General features: G+C 47.1%; 1 long non-coding RNA gene across 1 annotated transcript; it reads right to left on the minus strand.

Moving 5' to 3' along the window:
* Positions 1–3,462: 3,462 nt before the first annotated feature.
* On the minus strand, positions 3,463–4,240 carry LOC123372013. Its single transcript, XR_006580048.1, has 3 exons — positions 4,128–4,240; positions 3,678–3,946; positions 3,463–3,592 (listed from the first exon to the last, which is right to left on the minus strand). It is a non-coding gene; the product is annotated as an uncharacterized LOC123372013 (long non-coding RNA).
* Between the last annotated feature and the right edge of the window lie 10,321 nt (positions 4,241–14,561).

Genomic DNA, 14,561 nt, shown 5'->3' on the forward strand with positions numbered 1-14,561 from the left:
CTCATAATTTGCTGAGCATTATTATCCCGGTCAAATATGTGTATCAAAATTGTATGTAAGGTTACAAGATTCTACTGTAGAACATTGCTGTGGCATGTTCCAAGGATAGAAAAGCATCCCAAACCAGTTCCTCAGGAAGAAAAAGCTAGTCAGCCCCTCATCCAGGTGTCAGCATGATCTATTCAGCAATCACCTAGTTGAACCACTAGAGGAGGACTCATAGAATATCAGGGTTGGAAGGGACCTCAGGAGGTCATCTAGTCCAACCCCCTGTTCAAAGCAGGACCAATCCCCAGATCCCTAAATGGCTCCCTCAACAATTGAACTCACAACCCTGGGTTTAGCAAGCCAATGCTCAAACCACTGAGCTATCCCTCCCCCAGAACAAAGACACACATGGCCGGTGTGTTACATGAGTATGGTGTTGGTAACATGTCTTTTGGTTGCTGGTCCCCAGGAAATTCTCATTTTCATCCTCCATGTTTAAAAATATCTGGCATGGCCAGCTGATGATGTGGCTCCCCTATTTTCCAAAATCCCATGGGTCACTGGGGATGGTCCTGCCACTGATCATTCCCTTATTCCTGACAGTGAGAGGTAAACTCTGCCTGTGCATTTGGAAATGGTGACATTTTCAAAGTGAACATAGCCCAGCATATAAATTTCCATCTGCAGTTTCATGCATGGAATTTTGTAACATTGGAGAGTTAGATGTTTTAACAACCTGACTGCCATGCAAATGCTGTGTCTGCGTGTAAATCTGAGGTTTGGAGCTCCCCAAAAGGAGTATTTGCAACATTCAAAGCTGCTTTTGCACATGTATTGCTGACTGGCTGGTCTCATTCATGGAGCTCTAGCCAGTTTACCTGCTTAATTACATGCACCAGGTGGCATTTTCCTGTCAAACCTGTTTTTACCTACTTTACTACAATGCTAGAAAGAGTCATAGTGTTTAAAGCTAGAAGGGCCCAATATTCTGGCCTCCTATTTATCACAGGCCCCCAACATTACCCAGCACCTGCACGCTAAACCTCACACCAGCCTGAGACCAAAGTACTACAGGAGACTAGACTATGATGTGTCACAGGCAGAGAACAGGAGGGAGTGAGGAGCATCAGGGCTCCAGGCCCCTGCATGGGCCAGTAACTGATTAAGTGAGATGTACCCAGATAATCCTGGCAAGTGACCCACCTCCACATGTTGCAGAGGAAGGTGAACCCCACCCCCACAAGGTCACTGCTTGTCTGACCTGGGGAAAAATTTCTTCCCAACTCCACATATGGCGATCAGTCAGCCCCCTAAGCATGTGAACAAGAACCAACCAGCCAAGCACCTGGGAGAGAGAATGCTCAGTGCCGCTGCAGACTCCTGGCCCTCCCCATCCAATCTCCCATCTCCAGCTGTGGCCATCCCTGATGCTGCAGAGATGGGAGATAAAACCCCTCCCAGAACAGAGGGTGAAGGAATCCCTTCCTTTCCTTTGCCGGTGGCCAGCTGAAACTATGAAGCATGAGCTTTGGGAACCTAAGAGAAACTGGAAGTGAGCCCAGGGTGGCTGAGCCCTGCCCCTCATACATTTGTCTAGCTCTCTCTTAAAACTAACTATGTTGTTTTCTCCCACAACTCCCCTTGGGAGGCTGTTCCAGAACCTCACCCTTCTCATGGTTAGAAACTTTCTTCTAGTTTCCAGCCTCCGTTTGTTCTTGGCCAGGTTATCCCCCTGTATTCCTGTGCCAACCCTGTCCTTTTGCTTAACTAGCTCTTCACCCTCCCTGGTATTTACCCCCCAAAAGTATTTCTAGAAAGCAATCAGCTCCCCTCTCAGCCTTCTTTTTGCAAGATTGAACAAGCCAAGCTCTTCCAGTCTCCTAAGACTAGCCTTCCGTTCCCCTGCTCTTCCCTGAATCAGTTCCAGTTTAAATTAATCTGACCAGAATTGTACACAGTATTCAAAATGAGTTTTTACCAGAACCTTCTACAATGACATTGATACTTCTCTCTCTCTCACACACTCTACTGGACATGCATCCCTTAGTACTTCCGAGGGTCACGTTAGCCTTTCTTACAGCATGTTGCATTGGTGGCTCATCGTCATCCTGTGACTGACGCACACAACCAGGTCTCTCTCTTCCTCCTCCATTGCTGCCAACTGATTGTGAGGGATCACGGGCCTTGGACCCTGGTCTCCAGGCAGTGCTCAATCCACAGCCACCACCCAGCAGCTCACCTGAATGCTGGATAGTGGGGCCAGAGAAGCTAGCTTACAGAGGCCTGCCCACAAATCTCCTGACTGCGGGAGATGTCTAGCTCTACTTAAACCAGAAGGAGGCACAGGGAATCATCTCGGCAACTAGAGGAATTCTTACAGACCCTGCCTATTTGCCTTACTCCTGCATCCTACCTCCCAAGCTGTTCCTGGTTCCTGTCCCAGATGCCCGTCTGTTCCCAGTTCCTGCTTCCCTGCCTCACTCCAGGTCCCTGCTCCTATGCCCTACCCTGAAACTGACTCCGGCCCTGACCTCCGGCTTGGTATCTGACTCTGACCCCAGCTTCAGTTCAAGGTTTCTGACTCTAACCATTAGACATGACTGCCCATGCCCCATTCCCTACACTGATGAGCCCCCCAGCTTGTAGCAGAAACTCTTATTAGAGCCCAAGTGTATGACCTTGCACTTTGTACTATTGAATTTCATCCCATTTCGGTCACTCCAGTCTCCAAGGTCATCCAGATCTTCCTGGATCATATTCTGATCTTCCTCTGCATTGATGATGCCTCTCAACTTTGCATCATCAGCAAATTTCAGTAGCTCACTCCCACTTCTGGTGCCAAGGTCCTTAATAAAAACATTGAATAAGATTGGATTCAAGACTAATCTTGAGGATCTCCATCTTGAGGAACTCCACTGGTAGCCTCCCTCCAGTCTGATGGTTCATCTTTCAGTACAACCTGTTGCCTTCTCCCTTTTAGCTAGTTGCTTATCCATCTGACAATGATGGATAAGCATCATACTGATCTTCCTTAATTTAACCAATAATTTCCCATCTGGTACCATGTCAAAGGCTTTACTGAAGACCAAGTATCTTAGATCTACTGCACTTCCTTTACCTAAAAATAATCCATTATTTTCTCAAAGAAGGAGATCAGGTTAGTCTGGCATGATCTACCTTTGGTAAACCCATGTTGCGTTACAACCCCTTTACCATTTGCCTCTATGAATTTAATTATTTGTTCCTTCACAATTTGTTCTAAAACCTTGCAAATTACTAAGGTCACACTAACACGTCTGTTATTGCCTGGATCACTTCCCGCCCCTCCCCCTTTCTTAATCATAGGTACAGCATTACCTATTCTCCAGTCAGATGGTATTACACCTAAATAGATTTATTTTAAGTCTTTTCTACTAGACTAGCAATCTCATCATGTGCCAGTTTTCATTCAGTATTCTGGGATGGAAATTATCCAGGCTCCTGATAGAAAAACTTAAAGAGCTGAATGTGTTCATTCTCCTCAGATGTGGTAGTTTCCATGTCTAGACACTCATTTCCATCAGCCATGCTGCCTTCATGGCCATGTTCCATATTATCATCATAACTGAAAAAGAAGGCAAAGTGTTTGTTTAGTTTTTGGGCCATACTTCATTCAGTTTTCTAGCTTGTGGTGTTGCATTATCCCCCACCATATCTTAGCTGATTTTCCTGCTCCTGTGTATTGAAGCCAAGCATGGAGATTTCATGTCTCTTCCAACCCTCTTCCTTCATTTCCCAGTTTAAAGCCCTTCTTATCAATCGTGTCAACCTTGATCCTAGTAGATTAATACACTAGGTACTCAAGTGGAGTCCATCAGTCAAGAACAGTCTTCGTTCCATAAATGTCTCCCAATGGTTGATCTTCCAGAAACCTTCCTCATAGCACCAATCCATGAGCCATCTGCTTATCTTCATTATCCTGAAAAACAAAGGTTAAAAGCAGCCCTGGAGAGTGAGAGCAGCTGAATGAGTAGCTGACCACAGGTATGGCCTGCTCAATAGGGCCCAGCTGGCCTTGATAAGAGGGCTGGGGCCAGGAACTGAAGGAGTCTCTCCCTTGCTCTGGAGTGGGAAGGGCTACCTGCCTGGGAGTAAGGTACCTGAAGTGGAGCAGTGCTGGGGAACAGGGCAAGGGAGCTGGGGAGCTCCAGTCTGGTAAATCCCCAGGCTGCAGGGCCTTGCTAAAAGGCCAAAACAGGCACTGAGGTTGCAGAGGTGCATCCCAGGGTTAGACAGAGTGGCCATGACAGACTGCAGTTTGCCCCAGGGAGATGGGGCTAGATGGTGACTGGCAGTAGCCATTGAGGCAAGGTGGGTTTAGAGGGTTGGGGGTTCCCCTGGGAGGGGAGACCCAGAGTGGGGGTACTGCAGTGGGATCTGGGAGGGACATGGGGGCCCTAAGGCAGCTGAGACACCAGCCTGCAGAGGGCGCTCTAGGCTGGACAAGAGCTAATTCCTGAGATGACCAGCAGGAGGTGCCACACTGGTGAGTTTCTGCTTCACTACACACACCCTCTTTCTCTAGGGACTGAAAGTATGCTGCCAAAAATCACCTGAGCTTCCACTTTAAGCATCTTACCCAGCTGAGCATAGTCATGCTTGATCCATTCCAGGAGGAATCTAGCAATGTCTAGCAACGGATATAAATTGTCAGTCAGGAAATTTAGGCTTGAAATTAGACAAAGGTTTCTAACCATCAGGGGAGTGCAATACTGGAACAGCCTACCGAGGGAAATAGTGGGGGCAAAGGACCTCCATGACTTTAAGATTAAGCTAGATAAGTTTATGGAGGAGATGGTATAATAGGATAACGGGCTTAGTCAATAGGTCAATTAAGTGCCACACTGGTAAATAGTACAATGGGTCAATGATATGATATTCTTAACCTTTTTCAAGAGGGTATGGCTGGAGAGTCTTGCCCGCATGCTTGGGGTTCAGCTGACCACCATATTTGGGGTTGGGAAGGAATTTTCCTCCAGGGTAGATTGGCAGTGGCCCTGGAGGTTTTTCGCCTTCCTCTGAAGCATGGGGCAGGGGTCGCTTGCTAAAGGAGTGGGTGGATTGGCTTATGTGGCCTGCATCTTGCAGGAGGTCAGACTAGATGATCATAATGGTCCCTTCTGATCTTGAATTCTATGATGTCAGTCTTCCCAACATGCCAGCACAATCAATGGATTTTTCCCCACTCCCATCACAATCCTTTTCAGCCTTATGTCCACATCTTGCATCCTGGCAGACAGCACATTCTTCTGTTCTCTGGATCAGGTCTAGTGACAGTTTTGTCAATTCTTCTGAGTATGGAGCCTCCAATCACATAGACCTGTCTCTTCCTGGTATTGCTGTGAATCTGGTTTATTTTCTTTCTCTTAGTCCCCTGTACATCATTCTTTTTCTTTTTCCCTGTAGACTCTGGTCATACCTGTCATCTCTGCCAGGGCGACTGTCTTTCCTTCTTCACCACACCATCTTCTGCCTGTTTCTCCTCATAGGATATCAGGGTTGGAAGGGACCTCAGGAGCTCATCTAGTCCAACCCCCTGCTCAAAGCAGGACTAATCCACAAACAGATTTTTGCCCTGATCCCTAAATGGCCCCCTCAAGGATTGAACTCACACTCCTGGGTTTAGCAGGCCAATCCACAAACCACTGAGCTATTTCTCCCCCCTTCTTTGCCCCCCAATGCAGAAAGCCTATTCCTCAACTTGATTTCATGACCACTAACTGATCTCTTCCTCTCCCTTGTCCTTGGGGTCACATGCTTCCATGGATCACCCTTCTCTTCCGGCAGTCTGCCCTCCAGGCCTTTTTGTTTGACAGATGTCTGCATATCTTGAATTGTCTGTATCACCTTCTCTCTCCTCCCCTGCATTATACATTAAGTAGCACCTTTCAGATACCCACTAAAACACAATGTGCATCCTGCAGCTTCTGCATCCGACCATCTTCTCTCTCTCTCCTCTCCTCCTTGGGTCACTTTTTTGCAGTCCTAGCAATGGCTCTCCTAGTTATTTTTGGCCTGGAGCCAGTTATTCATTATTTAGGATCTCAGCATTTGAATGTGTTGCTGTAGCACACTCTATTGGCATGACATTTTGTAATGGACATAATCTTACTTGTGTGACCAAACCACTGTCCTGTGATGAAATTCGAAATGATGTGTGGCTGGATTTAATACTACTAATAAAGGAGGAAACACAAATATGGGCAAATCCAATTGGTTGGTTCCAGCTTTCACAGGGACAAGTGGAGTGTGTAAAGGAAGGTGAGAAGAAAGGAATACAAACAGGCTTATCCAAATTACCTGTGAACTGAAAGGTTCACATTTAGACCTAACTCTTGCTATTGCTTTTCCTCTTGCTTCTGATTTTATACATGAAAGGTTCTGCACAGACCCTGAGCCAAATCTCACATCTGGAACCCCCCAAACTCTGGGCTGTCTGAACATCACACATAAGGTCTCGAATCTAATCTAAATCTACAGCTGTAGTGTCTCTTCTCACTGCAAAAATTCAGGTAAAACTAGAAGGGATGGACGGCATGTTATATAGGGCACGGGCTTGTGTTCCCAAATCTGCCACAGGTCTTCTCAGTTACCTGGGGCACATCATTTTGCCTCTATAGTTGATTTTCCTTTCATCCTTTGTCTTATTTCTTAAGGTTGTAAGATCTTTGGGGCAGGGACCTTCTCTCGCTTGGTGTTTATACAGCACCTGCCTTAAAGGGGGGCCTGATATTACTGGGGACCTCCAGGTGCTCTCATAATAGGAATAAGAATATAAATAGCTACTACAGAATGTGCACACTTTCCACGTATGGTGTTGCCTGCCCCTCTTTAGTTAGAGGTTTAGTTTGTACCAGCTATTCCAGACCAAGTGCACAAACAGCCATCGCTGCTAGCCTACACAAAGAAGTTGACAGTGACAGCTCCAGCTATAATTTTACGAGAGGTGGGGAGGGTTAAGTTGAATGGGTGATTTTAAATGAGAGAGGTGCTTGCAGAGCAGAATGCAGGGAAAAGTCCAGGTTCCAAATGGAACAGAGTTTAATGGAACAGATTGTTGGATCAAAGCCTTTCACCTTGACCAACCCTGATATCTTCTGGTCCCAGATAGTCCTCTACTGAGTGCCTACTGCCAACAACACTTAAAAGTGCCTGCAAGTAGTGCCCACCTGATGGTAGTCAGTGGCCTCTGTGCAATGCAATTTGTAAAGAAACTCCACAAACAATCAAAGGCTCTCCCCCATCTTCTAGTTTCCTCAATTCACCCGGATGTTTGGCTGCTAAACCCCATTATCCATGCACGGCTGGGCACACAGATGTAGACCCCTTTGATAGATTGTAACCCATTTGATGCTCTTTTCAGCGCACGCATAGACTGTAGTCAGTCAGGAAGCCTTCTGTGATCATAGAATCATAGAATCTCAGGGTTGGAAGGGGCCTCAGGAGGTCATCTAGTCCAACCCCCTGCTCAAAGCAGGACCAAATCCAACTAAATCATCCCAGCCAGGGCTTTGTCAAGCCTGACCTTAAAAACCTCTAAGGAAGGAGATTCCACCACCTCCCTAGGTAACCCATTCCAGTGTCGCAGCAACCTCCTAGTGAAAAAGTTTTTCCTAATATCCAGCCTAAACCTCCCCCTCTGCAACTTGAGACCATTACTCCTTGTTCTGTCATCTTCTACCACTGAGAACAGTCTAGATCCATCCTCTTTGGAACCCCCTTTCAGGTAGTTGAAAGCAGCTATCAAATCCCCCCTCATTCTTCTCTTCTGCAGGCTAAACAATCCCAGTTCCCTCAGCCTCTCCTCATAAGTCATGATACTCTGGGATGAACTGCATTGGTTAAATTAATATAAGAGACTCTTTGGTGGGGGTGGGGGTACTGATGCACTATGCCAAAGTATGACAAATCTATAGGAAAGAGTTTGAAAAAAAGCCTGCCCTGCAGTCAACAGATTTCAATAGCTCGATACGTGGTTTGCTCCAAACCTCTTAGCCCGGTTTTATTGAAACACAGAATGGGGCTGGGTAGCAGGGTGACAACTCAGCGGCACAGCACCTCCTGCTGGTCATCCAGCCCAGAGCACCCTCTGCAGGCCAGTGCCTCACCTTCCACTGCCCCCCACCCATGTCCCTCCTGGACCCTGGTGCCCCTCTACATCAGGGTTCCACCCTCTGCAGTAACCCACACTCTGGGTCTCCCCCTCTCAGGGGAACCCCCAACCCTCTATCCCCACCTTGCCTCAGTGGCTACTGCCAGTCACCCTCTCGCCCTCACTCACTGGGGCAGACTGCAGTCTGTAAACCACTCATCATCAGCAAGGGGGTAGGACCTGCTGCCTTTACCTATCTCTGGGCTGCCCCTCTGCAGGGGTTTTACAAGGCTGGAGCACCCCAGCACTGCTCCACCTCAGGTACCTGTCTCAGCGCCCAGGCAGCCCAGTCCTTCTCTCAGAAGTTGGAGAGAGTGTCTTTTTGAGCTTCTGGCCCACAGCCCTTTTATAGGGCCAGCTGTGGCCTGATTGGGGTGTGGCTCCAGCTGTGGCTGGTTCCCCAATCAGCCTAGCCTCTTTCTCAGCTGCAGCCCTCTCCAGGGCTGCTTTTAACCCCTGTTTACTGGAGTGAGGCAGCTGCCCCACTGGAGGCTGAGAGAGCCCGGAACCCAATAGGTACAGGCTGAGAGAGTGTCTGTGTTTCACACACTGCTTCAGCTTTCTCACATGAGACTTCAGCTTCTTTTTCAAGGTTTGCCAAATGCTGAGTTGCAGCAAAATCATCATCATAAAAAAAAATCCTTGAAATGTTAGATGCTCTGCAAGATAAAGGAAAGATAAGAAAAACAGATACTATAGAAATAGTTCTCCACTCATTGAAATCTTAAGCTTACAGCCCCTTATGCATCGATGAAGCTAGGCAGATAAGATCAGTATCAGAATTCTGCCAGCAGCATTAGTGCCCGTCTGCCTAGGCTAAGCAGATTTTGTACAACTCTTGAGAAGGAATCACAAGTCAGTTGCTAAAGGGATTGCCATCCTATTGGGGGCTAAAAGAAGCACATGAGAATAAAGAACTCTGCCAAATACAAAGATAGAGTCAATTGGAAAGAAAAAGTGAAGATCACTGCATAAGCATTAGGGAAAAATACAGCTATCCATTGCCAGGTAGAGCAAGCTGCAAAACAATCTGAACATGAAATAGTATTTCAGCACATGGCGTTATTAAAAAGCAATGCTGGGCAAGGCAGGTCCATATTCTTCATTATCAAAAGGGCGCAGCATTGCTTGAACTCTGCTCCTGTTGAGATCAATAGAAAGAGGAATGAGAATGGGAAATTGGTTCAAGCGGCAGAGCGCTAGCTTTGTAGGCAAGAGGTAGAGGGATCTATGTCAGGAGATTAGGAAATGGCCCTCACTCAGCCCATGGTGGCTGGCTTCTCTTCCTCAGTTTGGCAGATTCTCTATCATTTGAAGTCTTCAAACCAAGACTGGATGATTTCTCAGAGATCTGCTCCATCTCAGTCAGAAGTTATGGGCTTGATGCAGGAATTGCTGGGTAAAATTACAGGCTTGTGTTACTCAGGATGTCTGATTAGATCCCTTCTAGCCTTAATATCTATGAGCCTAGGAACAATTCCCATTGACTTTAATTGGAGCAGACTTTGGCCACATTGACTGCTTTTGAACATCCCACCCAAAACCACTAACAAAGTTCTTCAGGGGAAAAATCGCTTAAAAAAGAGATGGAGGAGACAGCAGCGGTCCTGCAATAAACGGCCAAAGAAGACTGGGGCAGGACTGCTCTGATAGTTAATGTGAAGACAGATGTTGAAGCAAGGCCTCTCCTCTCTGCCAAGTGTGGAAGGGCCACTGTGGAGCACCTGATCCTGCTGGCTTCATGCTGCTCCAGCTCCATCTAGGCCAGGTAGCTGAGGATGCCAGACAGAATGGGCTCCTGGTGGCATCCACTTTCTGCTAGATCTGGGGACAGCTTGGCCCTTGTGGAGAATCACGGCGAAAACAGCCTTGTAGTAACAAATCTCTCTTTCTGACAGCTGGGAAAGACCTGAGTCAGCTACTTAGATCTGTGAGCTCTTTTTGACAACGTCCCTCAGCCAGTGCACAGTTAAAGAAAGGAAATCTCACTATGACTTGATTCTCTTCACTTACCATAGGTAATAACTGGAGATATACCAATCTCCTAGAACTGGAAGGGACCTTGAAAGGTCATGGAGTCCAGCCCCCTGCCTTCACTAGGAGGACCAATTTTTGCCCCAAATTCCTAAGTGGTCTCCTTAAGGATTGAACTCACAACACTGGGTTTAACAGGCCAACGCTCAAACCACTGAGCTATCCCTCCCCTCAACTCTTGTCACCCAGCATGGAACCTGTGCTGTTCGCTCTGCTCAGTATTCCTCTCTGCAATGCAGGCCACAGCAAAACACTGGCTCCATTTCACCACCACCCCAGTGAGATTCAGCCTAGACTGAACTCCCCAAGTCCGCTCTTTCTTAGTGTGTGGGATTTGGAGTCTAACAAGGAGGGCTCCTAGCCCTCTCCTCATCACTGGTAAGTTAGGGACAGCCAAAGAAGGCCCCCCCGTAAGTAGTTTGGATGATCCCCACCATGGTATCTGGTGGTTGTTACCATGTGCTCTAAGTTGTTTTGCTTTTTGTTTCTGCATCTTCTTGGTGTTGTTAAAGCCAGCCCCAGGAAGCGGATGTGAACTAAACTATAATTTGAGGGGTCAGTTTACATTTCATGGCTGGCTGCCCACCAGCTTATAAGACCTCTAGCTACTTTAACTTATATATGATAATTATGACTATGGTTTCCTCTGATCTCTATGGCCCTCTCAGTTTCCCATGCCAAGCCATCCCCACTTCTCAAAGTCAGCAGAGTATGGCCCTGATCAGGGCCGGCCCCAGGGGTTTTGCCGCCCCAAGCAGGGGAAGAAGAAAAAAACAAAAAAACAAACAAAAAAAAGCCGCGATCGCGATCTGCGGAAGCGCTACCACCGCCGCTTCAGTCTTCGGCAGCAATTCGGTGGCTGGTCCTTTGCTCCGAGAGGGAGTGAAAGACCCACCGCCGAAGAGCCAGACGTGCTGCCCTTTCCCCGTGGCCGCCCCAAGCACCTGTTTGCTAGGCTGGTGCCTGGAGCCGGCCCTGGCCCTGATCCTCCACGTTACTCCCTGTGGGCAGACACTTGTGCCAGCATGATGTCAGTAAGGCTCGGTGTAGGTGCAGGAATCTGCCTGCTCATTGTACTTTGCAGGATTGGGGCCTAAAACCTTTCAGTTTTGAATGTTGCACATCAGACCTGAACTGAAGCCCAGGAAATAACAGCTTTTATTAGCTGTTCTTTGTCCTCTTTTGGATAAAATTGTCAAAAGCACTTTAGTGACCAATGGGACTTAAGGCCCAGATCCTCAGACACCTAAAGAGCTTTAACTCCCGTGGGTGTTAGGCACAGAAATACCTTTGAGGATCTGGGCCAAGCCGCCTTAGTAATTTAGGGCATGTCTACATTGCAGTTAGAAACCCATGGCTGGCTCTTGCCAGCTGACTTGGACTCGGGCTAAGGGGCTGTTTAATTGCAGTGTAGATCATAGAATCATAGAATCTCAGGGTTGGAAGGGACCTCGGGAGGTCATCTAGTCCAACCCCCTGCTCAAAGCAGGAGCAACCCCAACTAAATCATCCCAGCCAGGGCTTTGTCAAGCCTGACCTTAAAAACCTCTAAGGAAGGAGATTCCACCACCTCCCTAGGTAACCCATTCCAGTGCTTCACCACCCTACTAGTGAAAAAGTTTTTCCTAATATCCAAATATTCAGGCTTGGTCCGAAGACTTGGCTGTAGAATCCTGGAAGGTGGGAGGGTCCCAAAGCCTAGACTGCAGCTCAAGCCTGAACATCTACACAGCAATGAAGCAGCCCCTTAGCCCAAGTCAGCTGGCAGGGGCCAGCTGCGGGTGTCAGACTGCAGGGTAGACATGCCTTTAGGTGCTTTAGAAAACATTGTCCTTTGTCTCTTTCCACTTCTTGCTGTGATTCCCAGAGGATGGCCTCACTAAAAGCCCTCCCCATTGCCTAACAAGGGATGAAGGGACTTGGCAGGACTCGAGCAGCGACCCGGGATGCCACTCTGTCACCCCAGCTCCCTTGCCAGGCCATACTCCCTTTGTTTGCGCTCAGCACGATTAAAACTCTCGAGTGACTTTGAAATGCTGAAAAATGGTATTTGCTTGGCCTCCTCCTTCCCTCTGAGGATTCATGGCTTTTGTGGATCTTTCTGGGCAGTTCATATTTATCAGTGGCCCATTTATTTCCTTTTGCATTGAACAGAGCCCTGGAGCTTTAAATTGTATTATCAAGGGGTGACAGCCCGCTCTGATTCAATTTCAGGGGCAATGTAAATAAGCCTCCATATCTTAATAGAATAAAAATTATATTACTACTTTTAACAAACAGACCAGAGGAAAAGCACGCTTATTTATTGCAATGAAAAGATGTTTGGGCAAGTTCTCTGCCATCCCTCCCTGTGGAACCCTGGTGCTGTCTGAGTTAACCATTTTCATCCACTTGCATTGACTCAGCCTGGGATTGCTGCCATCTGTTTTGGTCCCTGCTACACTTAACCCACTCACAACAGGAGCAACATACTTTCTTCTAAAACTGATGTTTCCATTGCTCTGCAACTCATGCAGCAATTTACACCAGTGCCAGTTGAATGGAAACCAATATTAGTCTCATCTAGTAGCATTTGACTAGGGATTTGCACTCCCTATGCACTGGTGTAAAAGATTACACAATAGCATTGCCAACTCTTGGGATATCATTGTGAGACAGGCTGTTTGGTGGTTTCCTTATCGCTCCAGGTCCTGGAGTCATGTGATTATTGGAGAATTTCAGCTTCCATTTTAAAAGAAGTTAATTACCAGCCCCCATTGTTACAGATTGAATTGTCACTGGGATGGAAAAAGACAAAGAAAAATCCAAGTCCTCTGCAGTGCTGCCTGCCCCGAGCCTATCTCAGCATAGCTCTGCCAGCAGAGCCTCCCAATGTAGCTACAGCCTATGAGAAAAGGAGTTTTTCTTTTGCTGTAGTAACACCAACTCCCTGAATGTTGTCACTGTATCTACATTGGGGGTTTTGTTGGATAGCCATGCCAGACAGGGGTGTGGTTTGATTACACCCCAGACTGACATACATACGCCAGTATAAATTGTAGGTGTTGACTAAGCCTGAGGAACAGCAGCTATAGGGAGTGGACTTCCCCCCCGGAAATTAGAACTAAGGTGTGGTCCTTCTGGCTCTAATTAACCACTAATCCTAGTAGAGGCCTATTTAAATCAGGCCCCACTTACTCTGCAAGGCTTGTGTTGCTGTCTCCTCCAGTGCTCCAGGAGGGCTGAAATGGAGCCTCTCAGGAGGGCACAACAGAATCCTGGAGAACAGTACAGACCCGTGGAAAAGAAGGTACTGATCCGGGGAGAATTTAGTCACAGGCTGGCTTGTGTTTCCCTTAAATATGTAAACTTTGGGTTCCTGAAAGGAACCAAGCCTTTAATCACACGTGAGATAAACATGGAACACAGAGAACAGTTAGGATTTGGGTCTAGAAGTAAAATGGGTGTAAGACACTTGTAAAATTAACACTGATACAGCTACATATGTGGCTTCCTCTTTCACCCGCTGCCTGTTTCTGTGCTGGTAGCATTTTCCAGTCCTTCCAGGGAATAACCTGCTGATTCTCATGGTTTCAGAGAAATGCCTATAAACATGCTTGGAGTGTACCCTAAAAGTTCACAACACCCCAAAAATAAATAAATAAACTTTTTAAAAAACCGAAATGTAGTAGGGAAAAAAACCTCATGATGTTTTGAGGCCTGATTTGGGATTTTTGAACACTAGGGGTTGGCAGTACTGATCCAAGGGGTGCTGGAGAATTCAGCTCTTGCCTTGGAACGAGTCTGATCTTCCACTGCCAGCAGAGGACTTCGCGGGTGCCCTTTGCGCTGAGATGAGGTATGCCCGGGCCGCTAGGAGGGAGGGGTAGGGCACACAGTGTTGTGGCAACACAGCTTCTGGCTGCAGTCAGTGAAATGTGGAGCAGCTTTGAAGCTTCTAGCAGAGTGAGGTGCTACTTGCTCTGAGTACGGGCACTGGAATGTGGCTGAGAGGAAGGCAGTAGATGGGGAGTCAGTGATAGCATATGCTTAAAGTAGACACCAACAATTTGCTGCATGCAAATACAAACTATCTTGTGTCACCTCACTGACTTACTTGGGTTTACTAGAGGGGGAATTTGGCCCAATGACATTGCACCAATATTAATATAATTGACATCAACAATTTGAGACACTATCATAGGTTTAATATCTCCCACTTTGAAAACAAACCTCTGTCTGTGTATACATACAGACTTTTAGATATAGTTGTAGATCACTTCTGGATCTATAACACTGGCTGTTTTGGCTGGGTCTTGGTATTTATCTGGTGAGAGAAGACCACTATCCTGTAACAGTATTCTGGTCG

The sequence above is a fragment of the Mauremys mutica genome, chromosome 5, assembly GCF_020497125.1.
Source record: "Mauremys mutica isolate MM-2020 ecotype Southern chromosome 5, ASM2049712v1, whole genome shotgun sequence".
Classification (NCBI taxonomy): domain Eukaryota; kingdom Metazoa; phylum Chordata; order Testudines; family Geoemydidae; genus Mauremys; species Mauremys mutica.